The sequence below is a fragment of the Rhamphochromis sp. 'chilingali' genome, assembly GCF_963969265.1.
Source record: "Rhamphochromis sp. 'chilingali' genome assembly, chromosome: 1".
NCBI classification, from domain to species: Eukaryota; Metazoa; Chordata; class Actinopteri; order Cichliformes; family Cichlidae; genus Rhamphochromis; species Rhamphochromis sp. 'chilingali'.
In genome coordinates this window covers 64,659,941-64,680,919 of record NC_137929.1, presented here as the reverse complement: position 1 = coordinate 64,680,919, position 20,979 = coordinate 64,659,941, and the positions used below count along the sequence as shown (strand labels likewise).

General features: G+C 43.8%; 2 protein-coding genes across 5 annotated transcripts in view; both read right to left on the bottom strand.

Annotated features, from left to right (window-relative positions):
• LOC308411170 (P2Y purinoceptor 14-like) overlaps positions 1 to 20,979 on the bottom strand; it is a 164,037-nt gene that overhangs the window by 48,997 nt on the left and 94,061 nt on the right. For 2 of the 4 annotated variants that reach the window (XM_080904952.1, XM_080904953.1), the window contains exon 1: positions 15,203 to 15,622. The exons of 1 other annotated variant lie outside the window; for it this stretch is intronic. The gene's annotated coding sequence lies outside the window, so the exon portion shown is untranslated. Of the gene's footprint in view, positions 1 to 15,202; positions 15,623 to 20,979 lie in introns of those variants that run through there. One more of the 4 variants, XR_013974348.1, reaches the window with a different exon arrangement.
• LOC308411204 (P2Y purinoceptor 14-like) overlaps positions 1 to 20,979 on the bottom strand; it is a 52,081-nt gene that overhangs the window by 24,114 nt on the left and 6,988 nt on the right. The window lies entirely within an intron of this gene.

The window sequence follows — 20,979 nt, the reverse complement described above, 5'->3', positions numbered from 1 at the left end:
AGGACAAAGTGTATAATTAAAAAGAAATTGCTTTATTAGTGTGGCTGGTCTGTAATGCTGTTGCAGGTGAAATGGACTCACCAGCACCACAGTTCTTCAGCTGAGACACCTGAGTTAGAAAACACAAACACTGCAGTTGTCTTTACTCGCGAGCAGAGATGGGCAGTAACGCGTTACTTGTAACTGGACCCTCTACAATTCGCATACCGCCACAACAGGTCCACCGGTGATGCCATAGCCCTGACACTACATACTGCCCTGTCACACCTGGAGAAGAGAGACACGTATGTGAGTCTGTGAAGGTTCTCAGTCATCCAGGTCATCGTAGTCAAAGGAGCTTGCAAAGAAAAGCGTCTGGACTTCTTTAAGTTGCTTGAAGACGTTTCACCTCTCATCCGAGAAGCTTCTTCAGTTCTAAGGTCAAATGGTGGAGAGTCCCAGATATAAACCTAGTGGGAGTGACCCCCCACAGAGGGACAAAAGGACCCCCTGATGATCCTCTAATCGCCTGAGCCAAGGTGGGAAACTGGGCGTGGGTCCCAATCAGCCAGAGTTTTGGGTGAGTTCATTGTGAAACCTGGCCCCACCTCAGCGGGCCCAACACTCTAAAGGAAAAGAAAGACAACGCAGGAAATTTCACACCTTGCTTTCAAAAACACACACTCCTCATCCTGAACCTACACAACCCAGAGAAGAAAACACACCTGATGCCAGTCAGGAGAAATGGGTTAAGAACTTTTCAGACAGGATTCTCACTGAAACTCAAAAGAGAGTATTAGCCAAAGGACTCAATTTTGCCATTTCTCCACAACAGTTGCCCATAGTGAACCTCATCACAGCCACAGAATCTGCCATACGGATTAATAAATTATCACAGACAGAAGCAGAGCAAATCAGGATGAAAGTCTCAGCCACGCTCTCCAGTGCCAAAGTCCCTCCATCCAACCTCACAATACAGGAAAAGAAGGCCGTCGCTTCCCTGAGCAAAGACCACAACATCACTGTTTTACCAGCTGATAAGGGAAGATGCACCGTGGTCCTAAACACTACAGATTACCATACAAAGATCACTACTCTCCTCAGTGACAACAATACCTACGAAGCCCTAAAGCGAGACCCCACAAGCAGCTACAAAAAGAAAGTTATAGCTTGCCTTCAAGACTTTGAAAAGGACAAAATTATTGACCGCCTTACATATCACCGCCTTTACCCAGGGGATGCCATACCCTGCATCTATGGACTTCCTAAGATCCACAAGGAAGCTGTCCCACTCAGACCCATAGTCATCATCATCATTTATTTATTTATATAGCACTTTAAAAACACACCTGGTAGACCAAAGTGCTGTACAATACTAATATGCACATAGTAATAAAACCAGACATAGCAATAAAGTTAAAAAACAATAAAAAAATAAAATAAAATAAAATAAAAATGTCAGTTACCCACAGAGTTAAAAGCCAGGGAATAAAAATAGGTTTTTAATAAAGACTTAAAAACTGGCACTTGATGCAGCCTGTCTAATATGGAGAGGAAGGTTATTCCAAAGCATCGGCGCGGCAACAGAGAACGCTCGGTCTCCTCTAAGTTTCAGCCGTGACTTTGGGACCGAAAGCAGCAACTGCTCAGCTGACCGAAGGGAACGAGTGGGGACGTGGGGCTTCAACAAATCAGACAAATAAACAGGTGCCAGACCATTTAGAGATTTAAAAGCCAATAAAAGGACTTTAAAACGGATCCTGAATTCAATTGGAAGCCAGTGTAAAGAGGCCAAAATCGGAGTGATGTGATCAAATTTTCTTCTACCAGTTAAAAATCGTGCCGCAGCATTTTGCACTAATTGCAGGCGTGACAAAGTGCCCTGCCCAACCCCTGTTAAAAGAGAATTACAATAATCTAAACGTGAGGTAATAAAGGCATGAATAACGCTTTCCAAGTCACGCTTGGAAAGAAAGGGCTTAACCTTTGGATAAACGTCTGAGGTGATAAAATGCTGATTTTACCACCCCGTTTACATGGTCATCAAAGGTGAGTGCAGAATCAATTTTAACTCCGAGATTTGTGATCGAACTCTTTAGTTGGGAAGTCAAAGCTGCAAGATCAACATCCAGAGTATGAGAAGAGCGATTTGGGCCAAATAAAATTGCTTCTGTCTTCCGATCATTAAAATTTAAAAAGTTTTTTGCCATCCATGCTTTGACATCAGTAAGGCAGTCAAGCAGAGGTCCAGTTGGGAGACTATCAGAATGACTAAAAGGTAAGTAGAGCTGGCAGTCATCTGCGTATAGATGGAATGGCACTTTATGCTTTCGGAAAATCGCGCCAAGAGGCAAGAGGTACAATGTAAACAATAACGGCCCAAGAATAGATCCCTGTGGAACACCCCAAAGCAGAGGGGCCACAGAGGATGAAGCCGACCCCAACTTAACACAAAAGGTCCCATTTAAAAGATGGGACTTTAACCACAAAAGTGCCGAACCAGTAATTCCCACACAGTGCTGTAAGCGGGAGATCAGCAAATCGTGATCCACAGTGTCAAATGCAGCTGTCATGTCCAACAAGACCAGCACTGCATATTTACCACGGTCTGTCGCTATCAGGATGTCATTCATAACTTTTACGAGGGCTGTCTCCGTGCTGTGGAATGGCTTAAAGCCGGACTGAAAGATTTCTGACAATTTAGAGTCATTCAAGTAGTCCATCAACTGAGTATAAACAATCCTTTCCAGAATCTTACTAAGAAAGGGAAGCTTAGAGATGGGTCTAAAATTTGATATGACTGAACTGTCTAAGCCTGGTTTCTTAAGTAAAGGATGTATGACTGCATGCTTAAATTCCCTAGGTACTTGACCAGACAAAAGACTAGTATTAATAATGTTCAGAATATGTGGTCCGATGATAGGAAATACCTTTTTAAGAAAACGGGGAGGAACAACGTCATTTGGAGAGCCACACGGTTTAGCATTCAACACAAGTTTCTCTAAATCAGATAAAACAATTGGTAGAAAAGCAGAGAACAGACTTGAGCAAGAACCATGCATGGCTGGGTCAGCAATAGGTAGAGTCGGAGGTCTCAAACTAGCAACCTTTTCCACAAAATAATTAAGAAACTTATTGCACATAACCGCAGAAGAGTGCAAAAGAATATAGCCTTCCGGATTAAGTACAGAATTTATAGTGTTATATAGAACACGAGGGTTATGCGAGCTGGCAGCAATAAGTTGAGAAAAATAGGAGTGCTTGGCAGCCTTTACTGCTCTCTGATAGACTTTCCAGCTAGTCTTAAGAGCTTCCATAGAGACGCACAGCCTATCTTTTTTCCACAGTCTTTCACATCTTCTACATTCTTTTCTAGCGGCTCTGGTAAAATCAGTTAGCCAAGGACTAGCCTTTGGCTTGCATTGTCTGAATATAAAAGGAGCGACAGCGTCGAGGACAGATTTACAAGCAGAATCCAAACAAGAAACTAATCCATCTGAGATGGACAACTCAGGAGGATAAGAAATAAATTGGTCAAACAATATGGAAAACCGCTTGGCAGTATCTGAGCCAAAAGCACAATAACATCGAGCAGGTACAGCACGCTTAAGAACAGGATTAAAAAGAACAATATCACATAAAATAGGCATATGGTCAGAGAACACCGCATCCTCGACAAGTACGTTTTGGACAGATAAACCATGTGATAAAACCAAGTCCAGTGTGTGACCACGTTCTTGAGTGGTACCTTTAACAGACTGAATAAAGTTAAAAGAGTTCACTAAGTCCAGAAAGTTCTTAGCCAGGGGCTTCCCCGGGCAGCAGACGTGTATATTAAAATCACCAAGTAAAAGGATCTGGTCATACCGTGATGCACAGTCAGCAAGAAACTCTGAGAACTCGGATAAAAACTCCTTGTTATATTTTGGGGGCCGATAAACAATCGCACACAACAGCGAAGACGAGTGGCCCAGTTCACACAAACAGAGTTCAAAACTGGTGTGGCGTGTTGATGGGGATAGCTGCTTAAAGTCAAGATGTGCCTTAAAAACAACAGCTAGCCCTCCTCCGCGACCAGAAACTCTCGGAACACTAAAAAAGGCACAGCCAGCCGGCAGTAATTCAGAAAAGGCACTTAACTCACCGGGTGGAATCCAAGTTTCAGTCAAGCAAAGAAAATCCAGTGCATGGGAAGCGAAAAATTCCTTCAAAATGAATGTCTTATTTGCCACTGATCTGGCGTTAATTAATCCCAACCTGAGAGGAATTGGCTCGGGAGCTTCCGAGGCAGCAACAACCAGATTCACAGGTCGGAGGTTTGTTTGGTCCACTCCACGCCAACGCAGATGTCGGAGAGGAGAGGGTTTTGCAGAACCCTTCTCGAGAGATCCCACAACAGGAACCAAGCAGGAGTCCACCGGGTCCAAAGCACGCAACGGCACCAAGAGTCGCGGGCAGGATCGACAAATTGAGCGAAGCTCATGAGGAAAACAAGAGATCCTGAGTCTCAGTTTGACAAGGAGACCTCCACGGTTACCTCGTCTCCTGCGTCGCTTCCGCACATCCAGTGGCAATGGTAAGGAGCGCCAGTGAGGTGGTGTTACTTCAAAATCGGGAGGCAGAAAGCCTTGGTTGTCATTTCCAAACCGAGCTAAAGCTTGGGTAGATAAGCCTATTTCCAATAATGTCTGGCGATCATAAAACAATGCAGGGCTGACATGTTGCACAAAATTGACTAAAAACAATAAAATAAAACAAATAGAAGAGAGCGATAGACGGCATGCCAAACACACAGGCGCCATCTTGGTATGTGTCATCCATGCCATGTCACAGTTAACATGGTGCCTACTAGTCAGTAGCATAAACTCAGCCACTTATAACATTGCTAAACACCTTGCTACCATCCTTGCTCCTCTCGTGGGGAACACCCCACACCACATCAAGAACTCCACCGACTTCACCGACAAGGTCCAGAAACTTACCCTGGATCCAGATGAAACCATGGTGTCCTTTGATGTAGTCTCTCTCTTCACTTGCATATCCACCACGGAGGCCGTGGAGACTGTCAGAAAACGACTACAAGAAGACAGCTCCTTGGAGGACAGGACCAACTTCACACCCGATCAGATCTGCACACTGTTAGACCTCTGCCACACCACTACATATTTCAAGTACAACGAAGGCTTTTACAGACAAAAACATGGCTGTGCCATGGGCTCCCCCGTGTCACCTATTGTAGCCAACCTTTACATGGAGGAAGTGGAAAGAAAGGCTCTTGGCTCTTTCAAAGGAAGAGTACCCAGCCACTGGTACAGATATGTGGATGACACCTGGGTCAAAATCAAGACACAAGAAGTGGAATCCTTCACTGCGCACATCAACGCTGTGGATAAAAACATCAAGTTCACCAGGGAAGACACAAAGGACAACTGTCTGCCTTTCCTGGGCTGCGCTGTGCACATTGAAGAGAACGGCAAACTCAACATCGAAGTTTACCGGAAGCCCACACACACGGACCAATACCTCCTCTTTGACTCCCATCACCCTTTGGAACACAAACTTGGAGTAATCAGGACTAGGGCTGGGCGATATATCGAGTTTTTTAAAAGTATCGATATATTTTCATACGAGATATAAGATGTGACAATATCGTTTATATCGATATAGTCTATGTTACGTTATGATTATACTTGTGGAGCCGCAGGTTTGCCTCTCTTTCGTCCACTTTTGTCTCTACGCAACGTTACTCGGCCTCGCCTCTCCTTCACTGAACACAACTCCGCCTCCCCCATAGTTTCACCTGCAGGCAATGACAAGATGAAAGCGGAAAATCTCCGTTAGCGAGTTACCGTGCGTGGGGCTGGATGGCGTCAACGGGTTAGCGTGCTAACCGCGCTAACGACATGCAGCCAGGAGGGGCTGCACGGCCTAAAATCCTTTCATTTTCTCAAAAATCGACAGTGCGCCTTATGTATGAATTCTGGATGTGCTTACTGACCGCGAACCGAATTTATGTGGTACACAGCGCTCAGCAATCTGTCAAAAAATGTTTTAATATGACTTTGCTAAGCTACGGAGCTGCACCGCTTGATGGATTGTCAGAGGATTACGGCTACCGAGGAGGAGCCTCGCGGAGTGATACGTACTGTGTGTGTATAAGGACCACAAATGGCACCTGTTCAGAGACGTGGTGCAGCTGTGAAATCTGTCTCTTTGTTATTATGCTCAGCGTCTATTAGTTTACATTTTGACTGCACAATTGTGAGCTTTTTGTTATGCACAAAAACAACATTGTTTTCTTTTATTTATGGACCATGATTATTTAATAAATGCTGATAATTTATTTTTGAGTAATTTCTTCATGTACATCTACGCTGTATGTAAATAAAAGTGCCCGAGTGACATCTGGGACACAGTGTGACTAAGAACTCTCTTTTTGTTCTTAACTTATGGCTTTAAAAAAAAAAATCGAGATATATATCTTATATCGCCATCCAGCTAAAAAATATCAAGATATGAATTTTGGGTCATATCGCCCAGCCCTAATCAGGACCCAACACCACCGGGCAGAACGTGTTCCCTCTAAGCCTGAAGGGAAAAAGAAGGAACACACACATGTAAAGGAAGCACTCAAAACGTGCGGCTATCCTAAATGGGCGTTCTTAAAGTCAGCAAAGAGGCACAGAAAAGAAGACCAGACACCAGCGAGGGAGGATAAGAAGGACAGACGCAACAACATTGTCATCCCCTATGTAGCCGGTGTATCAGAGAAACTCAGGAGAGTTTTCTCCAAGCATGACATCCCAGTGTATTTCAGACCCAGCAACACGCTCAGACAGAAACTGGTTCACCCGAAAGACAAAACGCCAAAACACAAACTTAACAATGTGGTGTATGCTGTACAGTGCAGCGAGGAATGCTCAGACCTCTACATTGGAGAGACCAAACAGCCACTTCACAAGCGCATGGCACAACACAGAAGAGCCACCTCCACAGGACAAGACTCAGCAGTCCATCTGCATCTTAAGGATAAAGGACACTCTTTCGAGGATGCCAATGTTCACATTTTGGACAGAGGACAGATGGTTTGAAAGAGTGAAAGAAGCCATCTATGTCCACTGTGAGCGACCATCTTTGAACAGAGGCGGGGGTTTACGACACCAACTCTCTGCCATCTATAATCCAGTTTTGAGATCCCTTCCCAGACGCCTTAACGCCAACTCACATCCTGGGCCATCTGACCTCAGGAATTCGCATGATAAGGTGGGGCCAGGTTTCACAATGAACACACCCGAAACTCTGGCTGATTGGGACCCACGCCCAGTTTCCCACCTTGGCTCAGGCGATTAGAGGATCATCAGGGGGTCCTTTTGTCCCTCTGTGGGGGGTCACTCCCACTAGGTTTATATCTGGGACTCTCCACCATTTGACCTTAGAACTGAAGAAGCTTCTCGGATGAGAGGTGAAACGTCTTCAAGCAACTTAAAGAAGTCCAGACGCTTTTCTTTGCAAGCTCCTTTGACGACACGTATGTGAGAATGCTGTTTGTAGATTACAGCTCAGCATTCAATACCATCGTTCCCTCGAAGCTGGACAGGAAACTGCAGGATCTAGGACTGAGCAGCTCCCTCTGCAGCTGGATCCTTAGCTTCCTGTCTGACAGACGCCAAGTGGTCAGGCTGGGCAGCATCACCTCATCCCCCATCACACTGAACACTGGTGCTCCACAGGGGTGTGTACTGAGCCCTCTCCTGTACTCACTCTACACCTACGACTGCAGAGCCACTAACAACTCGAACATTATTGTGAAGTTTGCGAATGACACTACAGTGGTGGGTCTTATCACCAATGGTGATGAGACGGCCTACAGGGAGGAGGTCAGCGCCCTGACCCACTGGTGTCAAGACAACCATCTCACCCTCAACGTCGCAAAGACAAAGGAGTTGATAGTGGACTTCCGGAGGTGCAGAGAAGTACACACCCCCATCACCATCAACGGCGCTGCTGTGGAGAGAGTGAGCAGCTTCCGGTTCCTTGGTGTACATCTGGCTGAGGATCTTACGTGGTCAGTACACACAAACAAGACAGTGAAGAAGGCGCAGCAGCGCCTCTTCTTTCTCAGGAGACTGAAAAGATTTGGCATGAGCCCCCGCATCCTCAGAACCGTCTATCACTGTACCATTGAGAGCATCCTCACTGGATGCATCACCACCTGGTATGGCAACAGCACCGCTTACAACCGCAAAGCTCTCCAGCGAGTAGTGCGGTGCTCTGAACGGATAATTGGAGGTGAGCTTCCCTCCCTCCAGGACATCTACAGGAAGCGGTGCCTGAGGAAGGAGGGGAGGATCATCAAGGACTCCAGGCACCGCAGCCGTAAACTGTTCAGACTACTTCCCTCAGGAAGGAGGTTCTGCAGCATCCGGTCCCGTACCAGCAGACTGAGAGACAGCTTCTTCCACCAGGCCATCAGACTGCTGAACACGTCATAGACACCTCAGCTTCACTACTGGAACTTCAACATTATGCACTCCGTACTGTACAGTAATGCCACTGTTTTGCACAATATCCAACTACAAACCTCTGTATATTTTATATATTTAACTTTATTGCTTACTCTATTTAATTTGTAAAATATGTATACACACACACACGTAGAAAAACATACTTAGTATACACATCCAGTAATGCATATACTATTATATATTGTACATATATTTATTAGTCTCAGATGTAGCCAGTCTTGTATTTTGCTTGTTTTATATGTTATTGTATTTTTGCACAACTCTGCTGCTTGTGAAGCTCGCACACAAGAATTTCACTCGCATGTACTGTACCAATGTACCTGCACATGTGATGTGACAATAATGTGCTGCTGCTACTACTGCACATTCACCCAGTGTGTGTGTGTGTGTGTGTGTGTGTGTGTGTGTATGTGTGTATATATATATATATATATATATAAGGGGTGCAACGATACACAAAATTCACGGTTCGGTTCTTTGGTGTCACGGTTCGATATTTTGTCGATACAAAAAAATGTTCATGCCTTTTTAATTTGTCATTTATTAAAATTATAAATATATATTTTAACTCAAAAGTACAGTTTTTAAATTTAACCCTAACCCTTGTGCGTGTTTTTTATTTTGACAGCGAATGCGCACCTGCGGACCACTTATGTGCAGCCCTGGTTATTTAGCTCGTCATATTGCAGCCACAGAAATTCTTTTGTCCATGAAACCATAAAGCTGCACTTTCTTTTTGCCTTATAGTCTGATTTGTCATAACTTCTCCGTTTTGTGGTAAGCTTTTCTTTGGCTGTCACTTCTTCAACCTGACCTGTCTTATTTGGCTCAGCAGAACTAAAATATATATCTGTCTGTGAAGGTTCTCAGTCAACCAGGTCATCGTAGTCAAATATAAATCCTGCTGCTTTTACACACGCACTCACATAAGCTCAGCGATTCTCTGCGCGATCAACCTCTCACATGTTTAAGCTTGCTGCGGGAGATTTCACTTGTCATGTTTGCATAGTAAGCTAACGATTAATAAGACGATGTCAGAGGAATTGGTGCACAAATTATCATCACTCACAGATCAGTGCTGTCGCTCTCTATATACAGTTCGCACGATTGCAAAGTGAAAGCAAAAAAACAAGCGCAAATTCAAACGCGATTTCAATATGTCACATATTGACAGTGGCTCACCGATGCCAATGACATAATTACCCAGCTACATTTCTGAAAGAATGCAAAAGCATTGACATATATTTTTCCTTCCTACAATAGCCCGACGGGCAGGGCAGAGATAGATTTTGGTAGCCCGACTGAAAAAATCGCTAGCTCCAGGACGTCGGGCTAGCGATATTGCAAGCCCTGTATCTGATTGAGGAATCACTCATCTTTGGAAAAGAGAGTTTATTACAGAGAAATGTCTCTTTCCAAAACAAAAGCTATACTATCCGCTTCTTCTGGGCTATATTCTCAGCAGCATAAGGAGAATCATGTGCTAACAGCTGTCTAAATGACTCGGCTAAAGTTAGTAGCATGCTTGTTGTTTTTGTCTTTGCACTAGGATGATGTAAATGTGCAGTCATATTCGTTGTGTTCCCACTAGTGCTTTCAGGTTAATCTCGTTGAAATGACCTTAACGCCACAACACGGCAAATCTCCGTTAACGAGCTACCGCCGATCGCCCCGTGCATGGGGCTAGACGGCCAACACGTTAACGAGCTAACTGCGCTAACACACTAGTTCCCACCCATGTAATTGAGCATTGCGTGGCACATCCAACATACTGTTTTACTTTAGTCCATGACTCGCTTACCTTCAGGGTCATACGTCACATGAAAACCAAAATAATTCCAAACGCCAGATCTGAATGAGGGTGGGGGAGGTGCCCTGCGCTCTTCCTTCTGTCTATGCTGTCTGTGTTGAGCGCTCAGTGGATCTGCGCTCGACAGTGCAGCCTAGGCGGAGTAGTCGAACGCAGATTCACTGAGCGCTCCACACAGACAGCATCGTCAGAAGGAAAGTTGATAAAATAAATTACAAATGTTGTATTGTTCGATACATATGCGTACCGAACCGAAAGCACTGTATCGAACGGTTCAATATCGATACGAATATCGTTGCACCCCATATATATATATATATATATATATATATATATATATATATATATATATATATATATAAAGTAAGCCTGCTCGGGAGCAGGCTTACTTTATGTAAACAAGATTAGATTGCGGCCACTCAGGTATGTCCGCTTCATTTATACAAAAGCAACAGCGATATTTCTCCACTGTTTTACCATACATAAATATTATCAATGTAACTAAAGATAATGCAGTATTTGATTCTTTTATTGATTTCATACAGATACATACAGGTCATTTCCTAAAAAAGGGAAATGTACTATTAATCATTCTATGTCATGTATTTGATTATTTCAGATGTAATTCATATTTTAGAGTAGTAATAGTAAATCACTTCGTGTAATCAAGATGAGAGACCACGGCTATAAAAGCGAAGGTGGATTTGAGAAGTCTGTCGCAGCCATGTCCTGTCCGTATACGCGAGCCACCCATTGCGGAAGGTGCAAGATTGATAAGGAGAGTTTCCAGAATTCAGCGTATATTGCGGGATAGACAGGATCCTTTAGCTCAGCGCGACAGTGTGCTCATAGAGAGATATCGATTTTCCCGTGAGGATATTATTTACTTAACCAACTTGTTGACGAGGGGGTGCAGGACCACCACCTGTCTGTTTTTGCTCTGCCCTTTTCTTGGTTGCTGTTATAAACAAACAAATTATTTCAGGGTCTCTTTTCAAGAGGCTAAAAGCAATATAAGTGATAAATATTACCATTCTGTAGAATATTCTTATATTTCACTTTTACCTGTTCCCATGTTCTAGTTGGTCCTGTTGTGGCTCTAATGTGAAAGAGGGTATAACGTAATATCCATCCATCCATCCATCCATTCGCTTCCGCTTGTCCTTTTCAGGGTCGCGGGGGGCGCTGGAGCCTATCCCAGCTGTCATAGGGCGAGAGGCGGGGTACACCCTGGACAGGTCGCCAGTCTGTCGCAGGGCCAACACACAGGGACAGACAACCATTCGCACTCACATTCATTCGCACATTCACACCTAGTGACAATTTGGATTATCCAATTAACCTATCCCCACAAGCTGCATGTCTTTGGACGGTGGGAGGAAGCTGGAGTACCCGGAGAGAACCCACGCAAACACGGGGAGAACATGCAAACTCCACACAGAAAGACCCCGGCCTGATGTTGGAATTGAACTCAGGACCTTCTTGCTGTGCGGCAACAGTGCTAACCACCGTGCCACCGTGCTGCAGAGGGTATAACGTAATATAATATAATAAATTTACCCTACCGCCTACTGGTGTTGGCCAGAGGGGCCGATGGCGCAATATGGCAGCCTGGCTTCTGTCAGTCTGCCCCAGGGCAGCTGTGGCTACTGCAGCTGCCTCCACCAGTGTGTGAATGTGAGAGTGAATGAATAGTGGCATTGTAAAGCGCTTTGGGTGCCTTGAAAAGCGCTATATAAATCCAATCCATTATTATTATTATTAAATTACTTACAAGTTTAATTTGTCAGCAACTTCCTGCCAGCCCTCTCTCCTTGCTTTTGCAGCCTTTTCAGCCTTCCCTTGCGTTTTAATTAAACACTGAAACTCCTGAAATCCCTCAATCAAGAGTTCTTGCTCTGCTGACGAAAAATACTGAGCGCGCTCCTTCGACATTTTCGCCGACCAATCAAAGGGTTGCCGATCAATGTTTCTACTCTCGATGTGTAGCCCCTTTTAAGCCACCCGGCGATCTCACATTACTTCATCCAGCTATACTAATCGTCAACAACAGGTGTGTTCGGAGAACCGGAATAGCAAGCTCAAAGTTAGCGCGATGATTTGATCTTGGGTGTAGTGAGCGAGGTACGAAGAACGGGCCCCTGGTAAGATTTTTTAGGTTGTAAGTATACACTCATGTGCAGTGTTGGGTAAGTTACTTTAAATTAGTAACTTAGTTAGATTACCAGTTACTTCTATCAAAAGTAACTCAGTTACTTCAAGTTACTCATTACTTTCAAAGTAACTAGTTACTAGGGAAAGTAACTTTGGTTTTACTCAGAATTCTCTTGTTAATGTGTTGCTTCTGTAACTGGATACCCAGCAAGATTACCAGTCTTCTAGCTTGCTTACTTGCCACAAGTGCACTGTGCCACCTACCAATAGAAAGGAAAAAATTCTGTGCATTTTTCTATGATAGAAATCCCACGCCTGGACCGTTGTTGACCGCCGCCATGATTCTAGCCTACGTCACAGCGTCATGTTTTTACATCCAACACAAAAACTGCAGTCGTGGTGCTTTCGATTGTATAAAACCAGAAATTCTGCCTTCCGAATACGAAGATGTAGGTAACACCAGACTCCAGAGGAGCTGCATACAGGGCTGGGCTGGGACACTGGGACAGACCCGGGCATTTTGACTAGAGACCGTCATAAAGCCTTTGAATGAAAAGAAACGCTGATGTACACTGTTCTGATGGTATATATGCATAAATAGATATTTTAAATGAGAAAAAGAAAGAAAAGTATTTCTTTGTGCCCCCCTCTCCCTGTTAATGCCCTACCTGGCCCCCTGGCAACACTTTGCTAGACCCGCCCCTGCACAGTTACCAGCTGTCAGCTACATTAAAAAAAAGGATCCTGGTGTTATTTGTCTCTCAGAAACAGTTCATAACTTCCCTTCAACTCATTCATGTCACCTAAAAGGTAAACCTGTTTCTCCATCACCTGTTCAGCTCTGATGATCCAGTAAGGACATCTCCTGGTTTCATCTTCATGTTTCCCTCTCACCAGATAACCAAACCATATCATGACCAGCAGCTTTTTTTGCAGCTGTGGCTCCAGCAAACATCAGCTGATACTAGAAATTAATATTAAATAAATTCTAACAATAGCTGATCAAGCTTAAACATGCTGCTGTTGTTTAGCGCGACCTCCGCTGGTTTCCTCTTTCTGGCGCAAAGTGGGCGATAAACAAACAAGAGAGAAAAGCCAATCAGCTGATCATTGATCAGTTTCATGATTGAAGTAGAAACAGGAGAGGGAGGGTTAACTAATTTAAAGTAACTTACCCAACACTGATGATTACACAGTTTTACAATCATTCCAAAACTCTGTCCTGAAACTTTCCACTATCTTTTTTGTATCAGACATACTGAGACAATATTAGGGATAAATAACCAAGAAAACAGCTCCAGAGAAAATACCAAACTATACCCAATTTACAGTACTATACTTTGAATAGTCTCATCTTTGAGCTTAGAATAAAGGGAAAAACGATCCCTTTACCTGTCGGCTTCCCGTGGCTGTCTATTGCACCGGCTATTGCAGATAATAATACAACCGCTTCTTGCCAGTTTTTGTGTTTCTTTTTATCGCTGTGTAACTGATGTCTCACGGTTAGTATCATGGTTGCTGGGCAACCTGACCAGCGTGACAGAGGCTAGACCGTCCCATTTCATAAGCCTCTTACTTCCGCACTTCTCGTACTAATAGTACGCACCGTACGTAGTACGCGTACTTCAAGTGTGCAGACCCTGAATTGGGACACAGCCATATATATATATATATATATATATATATATATATATATATAAAAATACACACACACATACATCACTGACTTTCAGCTTGTTGTGTTTGTGGATATATGACTGACTTTAATTATTAAACATTCGCACATAAATAAGTGACGTCATATTCAGTACTTTTGACAGTTCACTCTTCGGCCGCTCCATCTTATTAGGGAAATTCCATATACATAAATGTAAATTTCAAAACTCAACCCCATCATTTAATTTGTTTTTGATTGAAATTGAATATTACTTAAACTCTCTTAAATTAACTTCCAATAAAAAAGATTTATTATTGATTGAAATTCATTCAGAAATGTTTAACGAATGAGCTGTCACAACTTTCAAGTACAAAGTTGTTATGAAGTCTGTCACATCCCCCCCCCCCCCCTTTTTTTTCTTTTCCTTTATTTGTCCTTCTTATTTCATTGTACTGTATATTGTTACTCTTATTTGCCTTGTATGTCTACTGTACAAACTGAACTGGAATGACTGACTGTTCGCTTTATAATTTCAATAAAGTTTGGAATAAAAAAAAAAAACTCTTCTGCTCCCTTCTGCCGTATTTTGCGGCAAAATTCTCCACACCCACCGCTGCGCTATGGATTGTGGGATATATGGGACCACGAAGCGTGCACCGGACCACGCTTGATATTTGGGGTAATCGACGGCGCATTTGGAGTATGCATTTGAAGTACTCTTTGAATTGGGACAGCCGTCGTCAAGTGGCGGTGACGTAACCGCACTTAAAATGCGTACTTCAAGCGTGCAGACCCTGAATTGGGACACAACCATAGAGAAGACTTTCTTGCTTGCAAACCTATGTGTAAATATGCCTAAGAATTGCACAACAGCATTTGCGGTGAGGCTGGCTTGACTGTGACTTCGTAAGTGAAGGCTCACTTGACCGCAGTTAGCAACCGCCAGATTATAATGTTGCAAGCAATCACAAACTCTACAGTCTGCCTAACTCCAGTGTATACCAAACAGTCTATTGTTCGCAACAGAGATAAACTCAACATAAACTGAACCCGCATTAAAGTTAGCTCGGTGCTTACCTTTAGATGAGCCCACAAACCGACAGAAACTCCGTGACAAAGCTGGAAGTCTTCTAAACACAGGAAACAGATCAGGGAGCAGAGACCCACGTGGTTCACGCTGATCTCAGCTAGGATCCAGGAGACAAGGGTATGCAGATATCGATCCAAACGTTGGTAGTGGTATATGTTCCTGTAAGTTTACTGCTTTACTCCCGTTTCATTAAAAGCAGCTCTCTCTATGCTCGCCTCATCTACCACGCGCACACACCTTGCTCCGCCCCCTTCCCGGGCTCTGCTATAGTGATGGTCGTTCGCGAACGAAATGGCTCTTAGAGTCGACTCCTTGAAGTGAACGACGCGAGCCGGCTCCTTATCGCGAGCCGTCACGTGTTTGTTTTTTTCTTTCTCTCACCCTCTCTCTCGCACTTTTTTTCCTGCTTCACTCAGCACGCGAGCCTTGTGCTTTACGCTGAGCAGAGGGGGGAGGGGCGGTAGTTACACTGAGTAGCACAGGAACAGAGCGGGAGGGAGAGAGAGAGAGAGAGCCAGGGACAACAACGTCACATTAGAAAGGTATAGTAATCATCCACAACTAATTTCAGTTGCAGATGATAAAGGACTCAGAAAGTTTATTCATGCAGGTCCATATGACAGAGAATATGCATCTTCTTTTTGTTTTCATATTTTAATTTATATTTAATTGTGTTGTGGTTTGCAGTGTTTTGTGTTGTTTCATTTTAAATTTGTTTAAAAAGAAAAAGCTGAAAATTTAAATAGTTAAAAGGTGAAATGTGAATAGTTGATTTTTGTATTATATGATTTCTTTATTACATTTTATGTGGAGTGAATAAATAAAAGTATATTTACGGTGGCCCCTAGAGACAAAGCACGTAAAAACTCCAAAACACGTAAAAACTCCAAAACACGTAAAAACTCAGAAGCACATAAAAACTCAAAACACGTACAAACACAACAGAAGTGCTCCAGGATGCTGGGCGCAGTGTTGAGCTTTTGTTACCTAGTGGCTACACAAGCCAGCAAGTACCAACGACCGGATTTGGTGTGTGGTAGTAACAGGTAAATGAACTTTTTTTTAAATTATTTGACTATATACGAGTGCCTGTGTATAAATACACAAACAATACACACATGCTTTCAATTGTGTAATTTAAGTGATCTAGTAGCTCTGCTTTGGAAGTTCAGTTCATGCTAGAAATGTGTTTTGTAGTTTGTACGTGTTTTGTCTCTAGGGGCCACCGTATATATTTATATATAAACATATAAATAAAACCACTTTTTTTTACATTAGTAATTCCTTTTGTGCATAATTTCATATTATTGTTAATAATAAATAAATTAAAGCAATAAAACAACCCGAAGAGCCGGTCGGAGCCAAAAGAGCCGGCTCTTTTTAGTGAGCCGAACCGAAAGAGCCGGATCTCTAATTGACTGAGCTTATAAAATGGTCTTAGCTGTACCTGTAATAAAAAGGTTAATGTAAAGTCAGCAGGTTTTAATAAACATCTTAATGCAGTATCAATACTATAGATTATATCATTAATGATGCTGAATATATTGTAGCCATAAAATTATTTCTTTAATTCCACATTCCCTCTCTTGACGTCTCCCTCAGAGACGTCACCACACCGTTTGTTGTGTCACTCCTCGGCCCACTCAGTTACTTCCAGCTCCATCAATGGCATCATGGCCATTGGGGCCACTGCCCTCGTGATCGCCTTTTCCAACAATCCTCCAGCACAAGGAATGAGACAACAACCACAAGTCACCAATATCCTTAGAAATGATGCAGCAGACAGCATTACACACATCACCAACCCTTTCCACTCTCCGAACACAGAGGTCATCCAGCTCTCCAGCGGGTTGTCAATTCGTGAGTGTTCATGCATGGTTTATGACAGAGTTTTCAGCCCTTCCAGAGCTCGAGTTACTGAGCCATCTGGAGCAGTGTTGTTGGGGATGAAGGTACAGCATAAGTCACCAAACATGGCGCAAATGCCCCCTTTTTCCGCCAACAACATGTCAAGGGTAGGGATGGGTATCAAAACCCGGTTCTTGTTGAGAACCGGTTCTCACAGTTTCAATTCCTTGGAATTGTTTGGCATTTTTGCAAACGATTCCCTTATCGATTCCAGTCGCCCCGAATGACGTCACCACGTTGCGGAGTATCATTTACCTGGCAGGAAACATGGCGCGTAAGCGGCTCAAACACTCAAAAGTTTGGTTATACTTTACGAGAACAGATGACAACAGGGCATCTTGCAATACTTGCAAAGTAGATATTTCATTTAAGGGAGGAAACACTACGAATATGCAAAAGCATTTGCTCACAAAACACACGATGACCTTAAATGAATGTCGTGTTTTTAATTCTGCTCCGGACTCGTGAATCTCAACCCAGCAGCAGCGGTAACGTTTGCACGTCCTCTCCCGTTAATGCGGCAGGTAAATAATCAACTAACAGTGCATATTATGTTAGCGCGATCTGCCTTATTACAAAACCTGCCATTACTGTGCATTTAGGTGACCATGATGAGAGAGACAGACAGAGTCTGGCTGGCTCAGATGCTGGCAGTTCTCGCTGCAGTCTACCGGTAGCGTCTCCTTTCAGGCCAGGACAGATGAATGTCACCGAGCAGTGACTAAGTTTGTGGTAAAAGGCTTGCACCCATTTGCCACAGCAGATGCCCCGATTTTTGGTAAGTGAATGTGTTTAATTGTGGGCAGGGACATTACTGGATATTCTTGTGTAATTGCTACAGAATAATTTATGTTATACTGTCATGGTTGGCTGTGTGGCAGGTGGGCAAGCAGGAGTGGTGGATCCAAAATGCAGGACTCAGACACAGAAGTTCAACTTAAAGCGCAGCTTTATTGCTGTAAAACCTCTTACTAACTAAACTCACCAAAAGACAAACAAAAACGCTGGTGGACTAAAACACTGAAGCAGAAATACTGAACTGAAACTAGAGCTGGAAACAAAAACACTGGTAACACGGAGGCAAAACACACACAGCTTGTTGAGGGTACGACGCAACACCGACTCAAAGAAACACAGGGACTAAATACACTGGGAAGTAACGAGGAGAATGAGACACAGAAGGAGAGCACAGCTGGGGGAAATTAGAACTGACGAGACAAGCAAAGCAGGACACATTCACATAAGACACGGACCTTCAAAGTAAAACAGGAAGGATCACACAGAGACGCGAACTTGACACAGTGGAGACAGCAACTAAGAAACACAGCGACATAAACCATAAGGCAGAGGACTCTAAGAACCGAGAGACACAGCGGGGAACCCAAACATGCAGACACAGACTTACACAGAACAGAGGGGACACAGAGAAACATGAAGGGCAAGGGATCGAAACTAGAAACCATAGAAACTCACACCAAGTACAATAATACAAAAATCACAAAGAACTAAAACGCTGGGTCAGGAGACCCAGGACCCTGACGTATACTTTGTTATGGCTACAGATGAATATTTATTTTATTGTTTTACATTTACTTTTTTTTTTTCCCAGGGGACCCTGTGACACCCCATTGAAGAGCCGTAGGCTGTGGTTCTCTTAAGATCACACTGTTGGGTTTGTAAGGCCATGTTACTCCTAAATTTCTATCTTGTTCAAAAAGAAGACATAAAACAAAGTTCTAAGCTAATCGACCTTAGTGTTCTCCTTTTTTAAAAAGAATCGATAAGAGAATTGATAAAGAATCAAATCGTTAAACAGAATCGAAAATGGAATTGGAATCGTGAAAATTTTATCAATACCCATCCCTAGTCAAGGGCCATTCGATTTTGCACTCCCATCAGCGAGGTCGTACCCAATTGTTCCGCAAACACCTCCATGTCGTCTCTGGTTAGGTTAGAGAGTCTCAGCAAATTATAGTGGACATAATTTATACAATCAACATTCTTATTTGGAGTTACCCATAGGAATATCCCTCTCTTTTTTTGTGTTTCTTTTTATCGCTGTGTAACTCAGTTCAATTGAAAGCCTGTGTGCGCTAGTACCTCTTGCCACAAGTTCACAGAATCCTTTGCGGTTTTACCCCTGAATGACGTCACATTTTGGTGGGCCAGTCTCTAGTCAAAATGCCCGGGCCGATTTTTTGTCCCAGTCCAGCCCTGGTTTTGATTTGACGTATGCATGTATTGTATCTGATGACACATGAGGGGGCGTTAACCCTGATGAATCAAAAGCAATCTGAAGTGTCTTTTTGGGTGGAGATCTACAGCTGATGTTTTGCAGTGTACATCTCACCACACTGCGTGTGGTCATTAAATCAGTTGTTTGACCAAGCTCTTCTGGACCATGGTTGTTTTTACTCTCCTCCTCAATCTTGAACCCTTAACAGCGGTCTGCAACATATAAACAAGGTAACGCACAGCCATAACCAATATTATTTGATATAGCAAACCTAAGCCTGTAAGAAGCATTTTTATCAGTTTCCCTTCATCATGTGGTTGGTTTTTCCTCCACCAGGCTGTCGTCTGCTGTGGCGCACTGCGTCTAGTGGAACCAGGTGTCGTCTTTTCCTTTCAGTTGGACTGCTCCCCACAGACCTCCTTCTCTCCGGGCTCCTCGGCTCTGCCACACCCCTTTTTCCTCTGGGGCTGCTTCTTCTTGAGCCTGTCTGGCTTCTTCCAACACATTGGTGCTTGGTTCAAGTTCAAGTTCAAATTTTATTCGCCACATGCAGGTTGCCCTGCAGTGAAATGAACCCGCCCCCTGACCTTACACATACAACACAGACATCACATGGGGATACAAGTCAGAGAACGGTTGCATTACAGAAAACCACTGAAATGTACACTACAATGGGAAAAGTACAAGAGGAAAAAAAGAGACCCCTACTCATGCTGGGCTACAGGAGGACAGCATGAGAACAGGAAACAAAAAAACTCCTCTGCACAGAAAGCATATAAATGTCCACAGTACAACATTATAGAGCACGTGACCAGCAACAGGGTTGGGTAGGGGATAAGGAGTAATTCCAGGCAACACAGCAGCCATCCTGCCACTGCGCCGACTCTCCAGCGCGGGCCCAGACCCGCCGTGTTCCCAGAAGGCAACAAGCATCGAAGGCATTGGAAGGGGAGGGGGGATGAGTGAGTGCTCATTAGTGTAAGTGTATGTGTGTGCGTGTCCATAGTTCAGCTGAGACAGCGTCCTTCGCCCTATCAGGCTAAGTAAACAGTCTGCTAGCCAACCCAGGTGGTCTTGCATGGGATGGAAAGAATAGTCATCACACAGTCGTTATCAGGGAGTTTTTGTTCGGCTCCAGCCTTGGGCCTGTGCAGCTGGCGCCGTGGTGTCCGCATGTTGATGTTGTTGATTCTTCTTTTATGCGAGCAGCTCAGGAGAATTTCAAAGCTGTTCTTTAACACTCCGACACTGGTCTCTCAATCTCCCGTTGGAGAACCGCGAGCCTCCCCATGATGGTATCAAACTTCTGTTCCGTGGTGTTGTCATTCTTTTGATTCTGAGACCCCACAACTGCAGTGATCCGTTCTGCGATGTGATCCAACTTTCGCTCAAGGGTTTCATTTTGAGCAGGCCCCTCTCTGATGTATCCCATCATACGCTCAATGGTGTTAGTTTGAGTCTTCACGGCAGCTGTAAGCGTCTCCAAGGTGTTAACCATGCTGCGTTCGTTGTGAGAGGTCGTGCCTCGTCCCATCGCTTTGATTCCAGCGGGCAGCCTTGGGGGGGTTTGAACAGCCGGTTCTGCTCTTAATTCTCCGATAAGCCTGGGCCAAGCCAGCT